General features: G+C 40.7%; 1 protein-coding gene across 1 annotated transcript in view; it reads right to left on the reverse strand.

The window, feature by feature from the left end:
* The window catches only part of RASSF3 (Ras association domain family member 3), a 79879-nt gene extending 74203 nt beyond the window's left edge, over positions 1-5676 (reverse strand). The window contains exon 1 of the mRNA XM_051634160.1: positions 5540-5676. The gene's annotated coding sequence lies outside the window, so the exon portion shown is untranslated. The remainder of the gene's footprint in view (positions 1-5539) is intronic.
* Between the last annotated feature and the right edge of the window lie 13830 nt (positions 5677-19506).

The raw sequence follows: 19506 nt of genomic DNA on the forward strand, positions 1-19506 counted from the left end.
GAACAGACACTTGTGTTTGTGAAGCCCTGGAGAAGAGAGTAATTTTGTATTTGGGAAGGGGCCCCTCAAGATGCAGCTTAAAAAGCCTCACACACACCTGAGAGTATTAAATAGAAGTCAGAGCCATTGTTCTTCAGGTGAGAAGCTCCATGGGAAAACTGAGATGGAAGCACTTTATTAAAAATGACATTGTCATTTTTTGCATATGCAAAAAAAGGTCAAATGAAAGTAACACCTGAATTCCTTACTTTTCTTAACTTCTGAGTTCTTTACTTTGCAAGTTGAGTTATCTTCTCTTTAAGAAAAAATGCTTATGAGATCACACTGTATGTCTACCTTTCTATTCTCCCCCAGTAATTCCAGGAGAGCTGACCAATTTCAACCACAAACAGCCTAAAAGCTAATTAAACTTGTATGAGTTTTATGAAAATGACCTCCTAGCTAAAGGAGGGAGACCCAAACTAATGCCCATGCTCAGGGCAAGGCAGGCAAAACTCACCTGTTACTGGCAACATCTGGGCAACCACCTACTGCACATCACCTCTGTGGTGGGGAGGTTATGGGGAGTGAGGCACAAATCTGCAGGAAACCAGGCTTCACTAATTCCCCAACTTTCTATCATTATGTAAACATATATACTGAGCATGCACCAATTCTAAAGATGCATTTTCACAAATAATATTAGGAAAAAATCTGTTCCCTAAACAGTGTTCTGAAACAGGATTACTAATTAAGTTAGGAAACAGTATCTCTTACTGCTATTTTGTTTGTCATTTATATTCATTTTAATTTGTGAGTCCATAATGTCATTTGTAAGACAAGCCCATAATTTCTGCCTGGCTATTATAGGCATAATTGTAAAAACTGCAAGAGCTTAACCTCTGAAATTTTTTCAATCATAAACAAGATTTTAACATACTAATTGTCAGTTTAATGAGCAAGACAAGAAAAACATTTTTTTCTAGAACAGTGATACTTAAACATCTTTTCCTAACTGTTCTAGCTTTAAACACATTATTTTATTCCGTTCATAGTACACAACCTCTCATAAAGATCCAGGTAGCATAAAATTAAAAGTATCTTTTTCTGGTAATTTTTACTGGAGCACTCCCAAAATTGCCATGAGTTCAAAAAGCAGCTATTATTCTGGAAGGATTGTTTTGGCCATCGAATTGTGGCTTGCCTTATTATTTCTGGTTTGCAAGCCGTCAGAACCAGGTGCTCTTTCCTGATGAGGTCTGAAATGAATGCTGTCCTTTGAATTAAAAGATCTGGGGGCTTTAAGTAGACACAGTTGGAAAAAGCTGATAAAAGTTGATTCATTGACATCTAGAAAAGCTAACAGGCTTATTTTAGTAATGCTCAGACTGTTCTGTACACTGCAGTTACTTATGAAAGTGATGCATTAATGCACACTGAGTATGGATAATTGTCCTGCATCATTAGGAAAGGCAAAGTGAGTACATATTTATTAAACATACAAATATTATGCTTTAAAAGTTGCACTGTTGTCAACTACTGAAACAACATGTAACCCCTTATTATTGATTATTCTATTGCAACAGTGACTTGAGTAGAGTCATAGAAAAAAAATAACTTAGCAAATTTTAAAATTACATTGAATCAAAACTACTTCTATCCTGCCTTCACTGTAAGACTTCAACACATTCATTTTACATGAATAGTCCCTACCTGATGTTTGGGTTTTCTTCACCTGAAACTTGATTTTGCCTGATAACCTGTAAATAGCTGTTCCCATAACTGATTTGCTCCAGGGCAGTGCAGCAGAAATCATGCCAGTGAAGGAAGAGGCAGGCAACCCAACAGATGCTCCAATGGCAGACCCCAGTAAATCAGCATTACTGAGTCAGGCAGCAGCAGGCAGAGGCACAACAGCAAAGTCTCCCTGTCCTGCTGTGGTCCTCCCTGCCTAGGACATGTGTGTGTTCATTTTTGCGATGGCCCAGACAAATTTAACTTCCAAATGCATATGCAAAGTGTATGTTGTGCCTGAGCAACTGAAGCACATGGAAAGTTCAAAGCCAGTTTTATATTATGTTTGCATTACTTATCAACTGCAGTAAGACTGAAGAAGTCTTCATTAGAAAGCATGAGGAGGATAAAAGAATTTAGCAAGCAAAATAATCTTCACTTGAGAGCCTGTAGCTTGGTTCCCAGCAATCAGAAGAGAGATTGCTGCTCTGCTTGCTCTACGGAAAGTATGCCTGTAAAGCTTCTTGGAGAAATATCCAAACTATGTAAGGTGCTTAATGCTTTAATTCTTAATCCATTTTCAGCTAGCAGGTCACTAAAGGAAGGAGAATGAAGTTCAGCAGTATTTCTCTTGTATCTTTACAATACATTGATAACAACATCTCACATTTTTGTTTTTACTTAGTATATGTTGTGTTGTTCTAATTTTTGTCAATGCTGAAATGTCTACATTCTAGTTTGATGCTGAAAGTGCTACCCAGATCTTTTCTAGCAGTTTCACTAGAAGCTGTAATGGAATGAGAAACCTATTTGGATAAACACCCTTTAGAAAGCGTTAAGCACAGCTTCTTGGGGTGGAGATCTGCTGTAGCATCCGTTTTTGTCTCTCTGCAATTACTTTTATCTCTATTTGTTAATTTATTAGTCTCACTTAACATCAGTCCGAGATTAAAACAAAGTTCATTGTAACCATATTTCAAACTTAGTGGTTCATGGGTGATTTTTAAGGGATCACAATCATTTCAGATGAGACAGACTTTCCAAGCTCCTTATGGCCATTCTCTTCCCCAAGGGATCTCTGCAAATTTTGTGCTCTTTCCTCACTGTGGAAGCAGGCAAGGCTTAGACCAGACTGTAGTCCAGCAAATCTCACATATTCTAAACCCCTGTAAAGCTGTGCCAGTTCATAAGTACCACTCTGTCACTTAAGGTCTTCTAATCAGCTGTTTCTCTGTAGCCTCTGCTTTCCACTGGGGCACCGGCCATTGCCACGGCCAATGACCAAGAGACCCTATGTGGGGTGTGCACTTCCCATAGAGAGGATCCTCTACCATTTTCCCAAGCCCAGAAAGACCACAGAACTGGCTTCACTTGCTTCCTAAGGAAATGTTCCAAGAAGCCTGCTACAAATATATCTAAAAAGACAGTGAAATCATCTCGTTTCTGGAGTGGAACTGGGGAGGCTGAATTAGACCAGAAGATAAACAGGAGCTTTTTGCAATGGCATGTATTGTTAGCACGAGGGGTAACAGTTTCAAACTGAAAGAGGATAGATTTAGATTTGATATTAGCAAGAAATTCTATACTGTGAGGGTGGTGAAACACTGGAACAGGTTGCCCGGAGAAGTTGTGGATGCCCCCTCTGTGGAAGTGTTCAAGGCCAGTTTGGATGGGGCTTTGAGCAACTTGGTCTAGTGGGAGGTGTCCCTGCTCATGCAGGGTGGTTGAAACTAAATGATCTTTAAGGTCTCTTCCAACCCAAACCATTCTGTAATTCTAAGTAACCAAATGTGCCTTCTCCTTCAAGCAGATGAGTACTGCATTCTAGAAAGCTGATGGTCTCTCTCATTCAATTCCTGCTTCCTACAGCTCTTGGAATCCACTTGAAAATAACAGAAGGGATGCAGGGATAGAAACAGCAAAGGATGAAGACTTTCAAAGTGCTGGTGCTAAAACTAGGCTTCGAGATTTATAATTCAAGCACACACAGAATTGGAGTAATCATCAGAGGTAATGACACTCCCTGCTCACAGAGCACTCAAAAGAAAGTCTTGAGTGCTCAGTATCTCTGAAAAATGAAGCTAACATCAAGCAAGTGCCATGGTTGGAAAGTTGCAACCATTGTGTCAAATTTTCTGTCTCCTGTTCCCCTCCTGCACTGGAGAGCTTGGCAAGATACAAAATCAACCTCAGACTCCTTCCTTATGCAAATCTATGAACTGGCATGGATAAGCCACATTAGGTAAAGTATTCTTATTAATCCTTTCCTTGCAGAATAATAACAAAGAACAGAATACCTGATATACTGCTTTTCAGAAACATAAGTGATGTTCACTCTTAGAGAAGTACTCCACCAAACTTCAAAGATTATTAACATTCATAGAATCTTAGTATCAAAAGGATGGTAGACTTGGTAAAGCAAAAGAGCACAGAAAACCAGGATACTTTGAACAGGAATGCAAAAGAAACAAATGAAAGTGGAAGGAGTCAGCTGATGGAATAGCCTTCATCTTATAAATGCATTTTTATTCTGGTTTTGCTAAACTACTCATCTTCTGTTTTCACACAGGTGGCAAATGTAATTTGGATTATAATCTTCAATTAGTAAAAACCAAAAGCCTCTTAAATACTCATCTATCACTACAGCTAATATATTAACATATTTTATTAGTTAAATAATAGTGTATAAAATGTTACTTGTGACAAAACCCTAAAACTGATGCTAAAAATCAAAGGAATGTAATTACAGATAGGCAGTTTATCAAGAAGAGTTAAACAGTGAGCTGTCATTTACTTTAAAGAAGTGCAGCTTTGTTAATACTAGTCCATGAAAAGTCACCAAAAAACACAGTATTCTTTATGTTTAATACTGATTTAGTGAACAGAATAATTTTGAACAATAAATTCATGCAGAAAAACTAAAATGAGGCCAGTTATTGACGGTACCAATGTTGTCCTTGGTGAAAGGGGATGTACTGGGAACAGGAGCAGGCTTTATATTACAATATAAATCAAATGCAGACAGGCCACTTTCAAACATGCTCAGTAAAATTGGTTGCAACGAGGTTAAAAAGTTACACATCTAGGTGTGGCCCAAAAGCAACTACCAAGTTTAAATGACTATTTGGAAATAATGGTATTTCTGCAACTTCGTATCTGAGACTGTTGTTTGCCTTATATCTTTCTGATTTGAGATCAACAGAAACAGGAATTACTCTCGTCCTGACTAGGGAGTCAGAATGTCAAGAGTCCTCTTCAGAGAAGCAGGAAATTGTTAAGAAGACACTCAAAGCTTTGTTGCCATCCCACAGTCCAAGCCAAAGAGGACACCTCTGGAATTTGTGGTGCTTTTCAATCACAAGAAATTATTGATACACATTTATGCTGGTTTTTCAAAGATCCATATACTAGCAGTTCTAGCTTCTTTCTGGCTGCTGCTCTCTTCAACCCTGCATCCCAGCATTGTGCAACCCCAAACATTTACATACCAGATAAATCTGAATCTCTTCCAGGCTTGTAATCCCATCTGTAACTGCCACAGCCCCACTCAGGGTCAAAAATCCTGGCCTGGGAACAGGACAAACTCCTGTAACAGGCTCTATTAGGAGCTCCTCATGGGGACTGAGATAAAATTAACCAGAGTGCCTATGGCACAGACCTGCAAAATCATATATTCACATATATTTGGACATCAGCAGAAGGCAGGTGCTTTTAACTCTAATAGAACAGGACAGGACCCAACTCAAAAGTTCACTGGGCTTTTGTCTGCAAAATCTTACCAAGTTTGGGTATTGCACAAAAAAAAAAAAAATGCTGTATTACTCACCAGTTTAAGATTCAGAGTTTTGAGATAACAGTTTATCTGCCATCTAGGCAAGCAGCAACCTGACTTTGCCACATCCAGAGGACATTACATTTGCAAAGCAGGAGGGAGCAATCAGCCCTTTGGTGAGAAGATGAATCACTGACTGAGAACTCCAGAGAGGCTTGAAGAAGAGATGAAGTATAAAAATCAGCAACCTCCATGATTCTGAGACTGTCTAACATCCCTGCTGCCTGGGAACACAGAGACCACATCTCTGATCACATGCACCAGACAGTAAATATTTGGTTAATAAATAAATTCAGCTTCCTAACTGCAAAACAGGATGGCATCATTCTCCACCTCTACTCTGCTCTCCTGAGACCCCACCTGGAGTACTGTGTCCAGTTCTGGAGCCTCCAACATAAGAAGGACATGGAGTTCTTGGAGTGAGTCCAGAGAAGGGCCATGAGGATGATCAGAGGGCTGGAGCACCTCTCCTGTGAAGACAGGCTGAGAGAGTTGGGGCTGTTCAGCCTGGAGAAGGGAAGGCTTCAGGGAGACCTTATAGCAGCCTTCCAGTACCTGAAGGGGCTACAGGGAAGTTGGGGAGGGGCTTTTTACAAAGACATGTAGTGATAGGACAAGGGGTAATGGCTTTAAACGGGAAGAGGGTAGATTTAGGGTAGACTTTAGGAAGAATTTCTTCACTGTGAAGGTGGTGAAACACTGGAACAGGTTGCCCAGAGAAGCTGTGGATTCTCCTCCCTAGAAGTGTTCAAGATCAGGTTGGATGGGGTTTTGAACAACTTGGTCTTGTGGGTGTCATCCCTACCCATGGCAAAGGGATTGGAACTAGATGATCTTTAAGGTCTCTTCCAACCCAAACCATTCTATCATTCTATGATTTTGTGACAGGCATTTGAGATTAAACAGCCTAAACCAGATTTTTTTTTTTAGTTTCTGTCACCGATACCTTTATTAACCTCTAGAATTTGGTAGTCTACTACAGAGGTTTTAAACATTTATTTTTGTTTGAGCTTATCTTAACATGGTTTGTGCCAGAGGCTTTGCTAGACAACTTGGTAAACACCAAGACACATGGGTTCTGCGGTCCTGGCCATGTTTAGTATGGGGGTAGCGAGACAGGCTTCTCAGGACTGGCACACCGGGGCAGCTCATGGCCTCCCCGAGGAGTGGCAGGAGACACTGCCATCTAGTTGCATGCTGAAGAACTGGGATGCAGGAGTTTGCATGGATGAAGCACTTTCGAGTGCCTGCTGTGAGCCAGGTCAGCCTGCTGGCAGGGGACACAGAGAATGTCCCTGATGGCTAAGGGAGGATTGTCCACTCTTCGTGCCAGTGACTGTGAAAACCATGCATGAGGATGGGTTAGTGCCCATCTTCAGCTACTAAAGTCTATGCTAGCTCTCAGATGCTTAAATATCTCTGAGCACTTTGCCCTAAGTGATGCAGGAACATAAATCCCATTAGCTTAATCTGGAGCTATTGAAAAATTGAAGTCAATTTAATCTGTTCCTAAATCTTGTCTGTGTTTTTAATCAATGTGACAACAGTCTCCCATCTTCTCCCTCCTTCCAGTACTCGCCAAGAGGCTCCAGCTAAGACTTGTCACAGGAGACTCTTGCACAAACCTGGGATCCTACACAATCAGCTAACGAACAGGCCTCTCCTCCTGAGAACTCCTACACCTCTTTTGGGCAGATAATGCTCTGCGTGCAGTCCTGTTTACAGTCACCACTCCCACAGAAACAGAACATCCAGTGTTTGCCAGACCACCCTGAAATAATCACAAAATCTGTTTGCAAACAAGGCTGAAAGGTTTACTTCATTCAGTAGAGGTAAGGGTTAAGATATTAATTTGCAACAGTGGAAACACTTTAAAAAGAAAAGCACAAGATATGAAAATACCAGTTTAGATTATACTAACTGCTCACAATTTCTATATTTACTGCACAATATCCTTTATCTATTTTAGGACTGCAGCTAGCTGGAGACCTAGGCCACATCCCCACCTTGGGCTACCCCAAGGCTATCCTGCTTTTGGGAGCTCTTAGATCTGCCTGTTTCTGGGAGGGAGGCTCAGAGGTGCAGGGCTGAGCTCTCCTTCCCAGTCTGAAATTCCTCCTTCCCTGTAAGGCCTCCCCTGGAGTTAACTGGGCACGGGATCACCACACAGTGTGTGTGATATACACACATCCATGGCATTCTCCAGTTAGTTCAACTTCCAGGCCTTAAGCTGACTCTGCTTCTTGCAATCTTCTGAAAAAAATAGTTGGAATTGCAATGCACACCTTGAGAAACAAGGTCCTCGGGCTGATAACATTCCTTCTGCTCTGAACTTTGAGACCAAACATGATGAAACTGGCAGAGGGAGGTTTCAATCAGGAGTCTTCTCATCCCCACATACCTGGCTAGTTTTCTGAGGTCTTCTTCTAAGGACACTGTCATATTCTGCTAAAAACCCTAAGATAACCTTAAGATTTAGTAGATTTTTTAAACACCCTGTAGCATTGCAATTCCTACTGCCTTCCAAAGCTCCACACATAAAGCCAGCCAGACCTGGTAAGACTCAGTCTGTTCATAAATGCAAAAACTAGCAAATCATACTGAAGCTTTGCAGCAAATGCAAAGGGGATGGCTAAATGCTCAGCTCCCACTAGCACATTTCCAGAGATGAGACCTCAGAGAGACAACTGCTTGTTCCAGCCAGCAGACAGGGCCTACAGCTCTGATTTTTCCACACCAGATAGGGTTGGGGAGGCCCAATTCCTCTGTTCAGTCACTTCAAACAAGGAATTAAAGACAAAACTCAGCAGATACCATGATGTATCTATCACCTTGTCTGTCCTTCCATGACAGACTTGAGAGTGCTTTTGTACCGCTGACACAGTGACAAAAATCTGATGGACCTGGAGAGTGATGGGCTGTACTGACCACATGTGGCAGTGACAAAACCAAGGTACCACAAGCAGTTGTGTTTCTTCTTCAGCTCCAGAGGAAAAGGACTACATTTCTGGAACAGAAAACATAAACCTTCTTCTCTGTTTGTGATGTTAGCAAACTGGGAAAGCTATACCACAAAAAGAAAAAAAAGTGCCCTGTAGATAAAATCCTAGATTGAACATGCCCTGGAAAGCACCTTACAATAATTAATTTACATTTTATTTTCCAAAGAGCTAGTCATTTGGCCTTTTATGCTTAGTTGTGTAAGACTACAGCAGTCAGCTGGTATCCCTAGGAATCGCTGAGTGGGACAGGGGAAGAGCCTGGGACCAAGCCTCTGGCTGGTCCCAGAAGCCAGGCTGGAAGAGGGCAGAGGGATGGACACCAGAGGCTGCCCATCCAGTGCTGGCTGCTTCTCTCTGCCTTTTCCCACCTGCTGCAGGAGGCCAAGCAGCTGGAGGGGAGCCATGGGGCTGCGCTGAGCCCTGCCTGCAGCAGCGACGTGGCAGCCGAGTGGCTACGGTGGCAAAACAGGAGCTACAGCCCCTTTTCTCTGACAAACCTGCCCATTGCTGCTCAACCCAAACTACCAACGTAAGCCACTGGAACCAGTACATGTTACCGGTCACTTAAAAGCAGCCCAGGTTATCTTTAAATTACATTTTCATATGAAAGCTACAAAACACAGCAGCTCAGAGCACAAGCTGAATTCCTGACATCCGAGAGAACAGAGACTGAACGGGGACAGGGATGTGGGTGCACAAGCCCCTCAGGCCTGGTTCTCTGTTTGCAGCAACTTCAGAAAGTGCACTGGAAATCCACCTTTGACACAGTTAAAGAATCTATTATCAGATTTCACATTCAGTAAACACCTGGCTTGGGAACACATGGCTCTGCATACACTTCTGCACCGCAAATGTGATGGAAAGTAGTGGAAGAATTTCAGTTCTAAAAGTAAAAAATTGGTCCAAAGTATTCATGCAGTGCCACTGTGTGTCACACCAGTATTTTGGGAGTTCCACTTGCTCTGACAATTGGCCTCTTTTCAATGTTAAAAGCCTAAAAAAACGGGAAGAAAAACCATCCCAAAGAAAAAAAAAAAAAAGAAAAAAAAAAAAGAGCTATCTCCCACTTCCCTATGCAAAACCAGTAAAAATACTGCTTTTTGAAAGCGTTTACTCTAGTGCCCTCTATTGCTGAACCCCCAAAACAGCCAGGACGCAGGTAACACAAATCAGCAATTTATTTTGGTTTTCCTTTAAAAGAAATCTGATCAAAAAGAACTGGAAACAAAAGTATGGTATAGGTCTAGTCACCTGTGCTTCTGAGGAGCTGTGAGTTCCTGACCAAAACTGAGTTAATAAACTCCCTCTTCTTCCTGGAATTCATCATGGAAAAGAGATAACACTTTCAGTTCACGGAGGGGATGGATCATAGAAAAGTGGTCCCGAGAGCTCAGAACAGACCTGAATGACCAGCTTTACCTGGCCACAACATTGGGAGTTAATTCTGAATCACTGCTGAAGGATCGATGATCACTCTATTAGGGGAGATAAAAACAGCACTTATATCCTACCAGGACAGAAGCCAGACCTTCAACTGAAAGATCACATGAAATTTAAAAACTTACTTTCTGCCAGACAAAAGCTCCTCTCTGTTATGTTTAAATGTGAGATGAGAAAAAAATCAAACCCACCAAATTAAATGAAGCTTAATACAAAAAATAGTGCTGGTGCAGATCATCTCTAACCCTCAGCACAGCCCAATTCTGAGCATGCTTATGCGTGCTGCCTCCAAGTGCAGTCTGTTTACGTATCAGGCTCTAAAGTTACATTATCTCTTTAAAACAGGTAATTCCACACTACTAATTTATTAATGATCCTCTTCACAAATGACCAATCTATGGCTTTTATTTCAGATGTTATAGGTCATAATTCCCACCCTGACAGTGGACCTCGAAGCAGACCTACTAGAGAGGCACTTAGCTTAACGCACAGAGTTGGTCATCCTCTTCCTTTTGTCTCCCTATGAGCTTCCAGGGCAGAAAAGGAATGCAGCAGAGAGAAATGGCATCTTCCAACCACTACGCTTAACATTGGCAAAAGAAACAAGAAATGAGGCAGCAGAAAAACAAAAAGTAAAATTAAATCTTCCAAAGTACTTCAGAAGAACAAGCCCATGAGAGGCACAGGATGTATTTGCAGTTCCTGGTGACACTGACATTTCAGATGCAGTATAGACATCCTTTTTGGTAACCCTCATCCAAGCTGCCATTAGGCCCATGAGATGAAGCTCAGACTAAATAGATTTTTCTTCTTCTTCTTATCACAGGCTTATGAAAACCCTAACTCTCTGGGCACAAATCAGGATTTTCCTTTGGAAGGGAGGAAGAGTAGGCAAAGGGATTTGTCCTGTCTCAAAACCGGCATAGCCAAGGAAAAAGGAATTTAGTGAGATGCTACATTCAACAATTAATATCTGAGAAACAGGATGAAATAACACATGGTGCAATTTGCTAAAGCCACATGACTGGTAAGAGCTGTGAATTATAATCAATACAGTGAAAAATATACCATGGATTATCCAAGCACCAACAGAATGCATCTCTTTTGGAAAAATACAGACTCACAACTAAGGGAAAAGCTAAACAGTTATTTAATGAATGGAGAGTAACACAGAAAACAAAAATAGTGAGAGAGCTATTAAGTATCCCCTAGCCTTTACCAGTATTCACTTGAAAAACACAGTAACAGATGGACGGGTTAGAACAAAAATCTATTGAGGTGTGAGGGACCAGCTCTCAGGACCTGCATTTGTGGGAACTGGTGTCAAAACCCCATTGTAACCCCTCCGACAAAGTCTCATTTGCATCCCAAAAATCCTGCCTGAGGGATGGAGACAACAATGACAGCCTGCATAGGGACTACTGGCCTGCATGTACAAGGGGGCAGGCAGAGCTCCTCTCCAGCTGCCCAGGCTTATTACTCAGTCACTTGCTCATCCTTGTGAAACAAGGTAACTAGGCCTATAAAACAGGGGGCTGCAGTGCTGGCCTGGGGAGCCTCACTGACACCAACTCTACCGTTTTGGCTGGCCCAACGCTGGATCCAGGACTGGTGATTTGCTGTTCTCTATCTATCTATCTATCTATCTATCTATCTATCTATCTATCTATCTATCTATCTATCTATCTATCTATCTATCTATCTACCTACCTACCTACCTACCTACCTACCTACCTACCTACCTACCTACCTATCCTTCTTCTGTTTTCTCTCTCTTTAGGCCTAACTATGATTTTTTTTTCAGGTTGTGCAGCTTGAACCTCTAAGTATTGTGACTTTTGTGATCTAAATAATCAACCTTTATGATCGTGCAGCCTGAGATAATAATCAAAGTATCAGTATTCCTTCTATAATTTTAATTAAACCTAGTATCCAAATACAGACCTTGAGTGACATTTCCAATCAAGGGGTATTGGATGGTCAAGCATTTCCTTGGACCGTGACATTTTAATCACTCTCCTTAGAAGGGGCAGGTCTGAGACAAAGGGTGGATCCAGCGTAAATCAAGTGAGCCAGAAGTTTTATCTTTTTATTCAATAGCCCTTGATGTCTCTTTCCTCCATGAATTTATCTAATCCCTTTTTGAATACATTTATGTTCCTAGTCTCCTAAACATCCTGTGTCAGTCAGTTCCACAACTGAATTACATACTGCCTGTGAAAGAGCAGCTTGTTTTAAGCCTCCTGTTTGGCCATTTCATGCTATGAGAAATGGTAACTAACTATGCTGTTTTCAATTCTCCACACTGTTCATATTAGCACAGAAGCATATTCTCTTGCAGCTGCTGCTTCCCAAGAGGAAAAACCCTGGTCTGTAGGAGTTTACTGATCTCTTTGACAATCCAAAATCTTCTCTTGTATCTTCAATACTACTGTACCCTTTTCTAAGAGGGCAGGGTGACCAAATTCCTTTATGTGATGTGGGGGCACAGCATGATTTTCTGGGTTTTCACTTTACTTTTTCCCTAATCATTCCATTTATTTGGTTCCATTTTACCTTGAGCATTGGAAAAAGTCTCTTCAGAGAACCATCCACATAATTCATCCTATTTTCCAAGTGATAAGAGCTAAATAAGAAAGCCCTGCAGTCCCTGTTTTCCCCATATTGCTTAGTTCATATTTATCAGCACTGAATTACATTTTAGTGCCTGGTCACTCAGGAGGATGTGTTTCTTCTGCAGCCTTCAACAATATACTTTAAACTACTTTCATAACATGTTAACAGTGACATCTGTACCCATATTCTTTTTCATTTTGTTAACAAATGGGGTTTTTTTCTTGCAGATTTTGGCATAGGTTCCTCCAGAACTAGCTAAGTGCACTTCTAGGCAAATCACACAAGAAAAATGAAATATACATACACTTAAAAGTAAGAGAAAGGAAAAGCACATATAGAGCTGGTTTTTAAAAGGAGATTAGAAACTAAAATCATGCTTTCACTACACAAAGGATCTTCAAATGGCACACTTCTATTAATAATCTAGGTATCCTTAAATGAACATTTAAGAACTGAATGATGACTAAGAACATCCACATTGAATGGACTGAAAAGTCCAAAGTAGATTAACAAATATGAACTAAAAGGACTACACCCAGTAGCAATGAAGGCAGAAAACCTGTATGTATGGTCTGATGGTAAAAGGCCATAGTCTCCTACCTGCTTCCAAACTGCTGCAGTATCCTACCCATCTCCAGCACTATATAAATCATAACCACTAATTAGAAGTTCAGGAAATAAACAGATACAGGAGTCTCAAAAAGTTGGATCAGAAGCCTTGGTTACCCACCCCCAGCAGGTCCTAGCAAGATGTGACCTTGGGTTGATGGATCCACTCCCCAGAACCACCACCTGCAGTTATAAGCTCACCTTGTCTGCTACCATGTTAGGCTTAAATATAAATGATTTACATCCAAGCTGGCTTCCACTGAGACAGTGTCCTTCTGCTCCCTCTCCCAAACACAGCTAATTAATCCCTCAAAGGGTATTATCTTGGAGGCAACTGTCTTGCCCACCCATGTGAGCTTGAACGCTCCAGAGCCACACTTCCCACACTCCTTTTACTATCTGTGTTGGGCCAAAAACCTTCTCCATCATTCCCAGAGATGGATGCTCTCCTTCTGAGAACCCCTCTGCAAGCTTTCCAAGCCCTGGCTTGGCCTGACGTATCCATCAGGCCACAGAGCACAGCTCCTGTGCACAGGGCAGCTGATCCTCAGAAGAGAACTGAGGCCTCAGAAAACTGCAGAGACACCAATTTTTTTATTAAAAACACAGGAGATGTATAGGTGCTCACAGGGCAGCAGTTGCAGGTACCCATGGAGACACAGACCTGACTATAGGGGCTGCAGAGGTGTGACACACCACTGGCCTAAGGGAGTAGGAGAGGCAGTGGCTTTCACTGGCTGGGTTTTGAGAAGAACACAGAAGTACAGAGATTATCTGCTCATTCATTTTCCAGCTATATAGTCTCACAAATGCTAGACATGCTACCTTTCCATACCCAACCTATTCCCAAAATAACCTGCCTCAAGACGTCACATAAGGACACAAGCAAAGAAGCAACAAAAATGAAAATAAGAAATTAATTCACATGAATTTTAAACTAAGATATTCTAAATTGACATATCACACTAAAATTATGTTCTCCCTTCCCGTATGTGTTACAGATTTATTTTGTCAGCTGGATATATTTTGGAGAGAGAGTTCAAAGCCTGACTTTTGTCTTTGATCAGGTAAACTTTTATAAGCGAATTCTTTCAGGAGGGAGCAAATTTAAGGGCTATCACCATACTTCTGTACAGTTTTCTATTTATTTTTAAAAACACATACTCTTACATAAACAGGATTTTATAGGGGATGCTTGACTGTTCTCATTTAAAAATCCTTCAAAAATCAATAAAAATACTCTACTGACTGTAACATGAGAGAAGGACTAAAGGGGTAACAACGCTAGAGCAGAGAAGTTGCAAAAAAAGCCAACCACAGTAAAGGGTAAAACACAACTTCAGGCTGTGTGACAAACAGTTAGTTTAAGATTTTTCCAATAACTTCTTGCTTTCTGCTCTCTGAAAGAGCCTTCCAGCATACCCAGTAGGACAGCAGCTCAAACTGATGAGAACCCTCCCCAGCCAAGGGCTAAAAATAAAGATCTTCATGACCCAGTAGCATTGGCAAGAAACATGACTATACAAAATAACCCACCTCAAACTGACTTAAATTGCTGCATTTATTTACTTATTACAATGGCTTCAAAGCAAGCAGGGTTTGCCACTGGGGCAGTTTCGTCAAAAAAAAAAAAAATACAGCAAGAATTTATGGTGCTTTTCATGTTTTCCACAGGATATTGTGGAATGCTTTTCTGAACACATATAAAACCTGGGTTTCTCCTGTATAGGTCTGAAAAATGTAATAAGGGTTTAAATCAATGCAGATCATAAGGTCATCTCTGCCAGGGGTGAGCACCAGTTGCTTCAGAAGAAACAGTAACAGTTGTGGGATCTAAGCCACAAAATTATCTCAAACTAATATCTAATTGTCAAAAATTAGCTTAAACCCTGAAGCAAGAAGACTTATGTCTCTTTAAAGCTTTTCTTGTAGCTTCCATTGTCATAATATTGAATATTCTTATTCTTCCAGACCCTCTTTAAATCTTGTTACATTCCTGACCTCAGCAGCATCCTCTGGTAATGAGTTCCACAATTTAATTACATGCTGAATAAAAAATAATTTAAACAAATGAATCCTTTTATCTGCTTTACATTTATCATCCCTCACCTTCTTTCTCTGCTCTAAAACAGAAGACAGGAGCTGCTTGTCTATTTTGATTTTTTTGATTACTGCTTTCTATAGTCTTCCCATGGCCCTCTGTGATATTTTTTTTCTAATTCCTTTGTGTTTCAGTACCCCTCCCTGACTTCTGGTCATGTATTTTATCATGATAAAACTTCCAGTCACATGATGTGCCAACACAAATTCTATTAAGATGTTGCAGGAAAAATCCAAACACATTTCAAAGAAATAAAGGCTACAAAACTCTAAACATTACATCCCTCAGTTTAAGCCTCTTATAAAATGCTATATATCCATTATTAAACTAAAGACATTTAAATTATTGTCAGCTACATTCGGTATATTCAGAACCACATCTAAGACATTATTTTAGTCCTTCAGTAAGTATCAAAAACAGTTACTAAAGAGCACCCTCACATTTTCTCCCTTCTTCTAGAGCTTACAAAGGAGCATGTTAGCTGTAGGCAATAGTTTGTGGCCAAGAATCCCTAAGCACCCATCCAAGAACAGGGCGGAAAATGAAGGATTTTTAGGAACAGCAACCTAATTATGCTTTGATGGCTCTTTCTAAAATTGCATCAAATGCAACTTCCTGAACATGGTGACCTACAATAGTACTAAATTCATTGTCATACTTAAAAACTAATTTTGTGCTTCAGCAGATCTGGTTTCTGGGTCAGGCAGAGAGAACAAGGCATCCTGAGACATGGAGTGTCAGAAGCAGAATGAAAGCAACAACTCTGAGGGTACTGCAGGGGCACAGGGCCTGGTTCAAATGGTGTATAATACCATGAAATCTGTGACAAAGCATATTAAAGAATGTAATATCTACTCTTCCTAACACATCCACATTATGAAAGTTTCAGCTGTGTTATTGTTAAAACATTGGTGGTTAAAAGTTATCAGTAAGTACTATTGAAAGCTTTAATTATCAGCTGAGTTATTAATCTGTTGATGAATAGCCTAGCAATGTAGAATTGTTCTGCTGGATCATCCTGGCTGACCCAACCAGAAAATCGTGTTAGTGCCAACACAAGAGCAAAAACTGGCAGAAAGACAGAAGCAGAGAGAAATGAGTGGAAAACGCCAGTATGCTGGAGGCAAGGGTAGAACTCCTTGTGTACCAGGGTATCTAGGTGGTCAACACTGCTTGGACTAGGCTCATGTGTTGGAGAACTCTATCAGAAAAACAGAAGGTGTTTCGGAGTTAAAGCAGCATGTGAATAATCTGGTAATTCCTCAAGAACCCAAGAAAACTCTGGCCACTCAATAAAAAGGCAGAAATATTTACAGACTTCAGTGTAGCTGAGGTTTCATACCACTTGCTGTCTTTGTAAAGATTAAACAAGAGTTGTCTGTGCAAACAAGAGTTGTATCCCTTTCCCTGCAAGAGGAGCACCAGGGCTTCAACTTCCAGTTTATTACAGATTAACCTGAGATTGGCTTCCGTAAAGTTATGAGAAGTTTGAGTTGGATTTTCACACTGAGTTTTTTCCTACTTGGATGCAACTGTGTGCTAAAATGTCACATTTCCACTGAAACCACAATTTTGTGATAATCATCTCATTGCATGGGTAGGAAAGGGCACGTAGGGCACTTCGGACACTGTTCACAAAGACAGTTGAAAAGAGCTGCCAATACACACATTAAAATGAAGGTAGAAAGGTAATTCTTACTGAAACCATCAGATGCAGAGGGAGATGGGAGAAAACCTACAAAAAAGTATTTTTAAAGCACTCACAGTTCACATTGTTTCCTGTCAAAAGTCATGGGTGTAATGATTCTTTCATAGTTCTGAGGGAAAAGATAGCTGGCAGGTAAACAATTTCACATGTGTAAGTCAGCTAGCAGTTAAAGCTCTCAAGAACATTTTGTGATACTTTTTAGCCACTTACACTTTTACAGTAACAAAATGGATGCAGCGATGGTCTGATGTGTTATGACATCTCAAGATGATCTGACGTAGGAGGATTTGAGATTACCAATAGTCAAAAGAGGTTAACTAAAGCTCTAGTTTTAGTCAAGGGGAGTTTTGCTGCAGGTGCAAGCAAGCTGGGATTTCCCTCTGACTGTCTGAAGCTCGTGGACTCTTTCACATGGGAACAACTTACATGTCATTCAGACACGTTTCTGTGATAGATTTCAGATGGTTCAACTTGGCCTTCCCCTCTCAGTCACAAATGTGTTACTTGAAGTACAACACTAAATTGCTCAGCTGCAGAAGTGATGCAAATCCCGCCCATACAAATGGAAATTTGGTTTTAATGTTGTTAACACTTGCAGAACCGACAAGTTCACCACCTCAGTCAAAACAGTCCTCGTCAAAAGAAAACTGGTCTTGTATAATTAATCTTTTAAGGAGAACAGAATGAACTCCACTTCCAAAGGTATGGCAGTGCATGCTTCTCCTCCCTCCCTGCCCAAGAACGCACTTCAGCCCCAGCTTAAACAGACCACTCTAAATGGACATGACAGCCTTTGAGCATTCATAGTGTTTATGATCATGTTAATCTGAGAGATGGAAATGCTTCTCCACTGGGACTGGACTAGGATCAAAGCAGAGCTGTGGTTAGGAGTGATGCCTTTTACTAACCAGTGAGCTGGGCAGCACTGCCTTGCAGATGGCAAAATGGAAACGAAGGGCAGTGCATCACTGCTGAACACAAGCCCTCTCTAAGCTGCTCATTGTTTTGGGTGAACACGAGTACCATGAACTGAGGTCTTCAGTCAATTCTGTCTTCACACAGCCTTCTAGATCAATTAACAGATTAAGGCAATTCCAAATAATTTCCTGGCAGATATTTGAGTCATACTAGAGCTCTTGTATGCATACCTAAGGATGAAATACAGTCTACAAAAACAAGATATCAAATAAAACTTATATGAATATTAATATGAATAAATTACACAGTTGCAAGATAATTCTTCATTTGAATAAACCTTCGACTGCATTTCCATTTTTTTTTACAGTTTTGCCTAATGAGTCTCAGAGAATGGAAAAGTGCAAACAATGCTGGCCTGAAAAGGTTTGAACCAGTTGAAGGGAAATAAATTATTTTTCCCTCTGTATTTCTTTTTAGCAGGAAAAAATGTCTTAAGGCACATAGCAACAGACTCACCCGCAGACTTCCAGAGAAGTTTTACTGTTCTCCTCCTTGAACCGCTCAATGATTTAGGAAACCAGTAAAAAAACCGTGCTATCCTCCTGATGGTTTTCCTCAAGTCACTTCTTATCGCCATGGCTGAAGGGGCTGCACAGCTACCCCAGGAACAACAGGCAGACACATCCAGATGGAGAGAGGAAAGCCCATGAATACCCACACAGCGAGCGCTGGCTCTGAGCTCAGCGTCAGCCAGCACGTCTCAGGACCACCTGTTAGTCCCAAATCCCCTCCCTCTCCGTCACTCCGCTCCGAGCCCTCCAGACCTCCCTCTTCATTACAAGAAGCAGCTATATTAATAGATGCTTTGGCTAAACAAAGACCAATGCTTCAGAGTCATAACCTGGTACTGTGTTTCCAGTGATGCTAAAACAAGACATGTTTTCCACAGAAAGGTTTTGAAGGGCTCATTTGTTCATCTCTAGCTACCTTTTCTAGGCTGTAAACAAAGAAACTCCAAAACTGACAGGGACAAGTCTCCTCTCAAAAGCCCTTGTTTTAAATCAACAGGATTTTCTCCAGAGAGAGTGTTTGTCCAAGACCTGCTTATCAAGGTTCTTAGCAGTAAATCTAACAGAGATTTCTACAGATACAGGAGGTGCTAAAAATGCAATGTTTACTCATAATGGAATTTAAGGCAAATATGAGCCAAATCATTCAGTGCCACTGTTTACTTAAGAATTGAGAACATATCAACATACCACTATCCAAAGAAATTAGCATCTCAGGGCTTAACTGCTTCGAGCATGATATATATTAAATTGTAACTCCAGAGATGCTATAAATGTATGTCCCCTCAAACATCTATAATGAATTCTAGCATACACTTTTTAATAATAGGAATTCTAGTTAACTATTTCCAAAGCTTAGTATGAGTTCCTTGACTATTTCACAAGTTTCTCTTCAGCTTCTCACATACTGACTTTTTTTTCCTCTGCTAGATCCGGATGGTAGAAAACACTGAAAACCAAGCCTAATGTAATTATGAAACAAAGATCCTTTTATAACA

The sequence above is a fragment of the Apus apus genome, chromosome 1 (assembly GCF_020740795.1).
Source record: "Apus apus isolate bApuApu2 chromosome 1, bApuApu2.pri.cur, whole genome shotgun sequence".
NCBI classification, from domain to species: Eukaryota; Metazoa; Chordata; class Aves; order Apodiformes; family Apodidae; genus Apus; species Apus apus.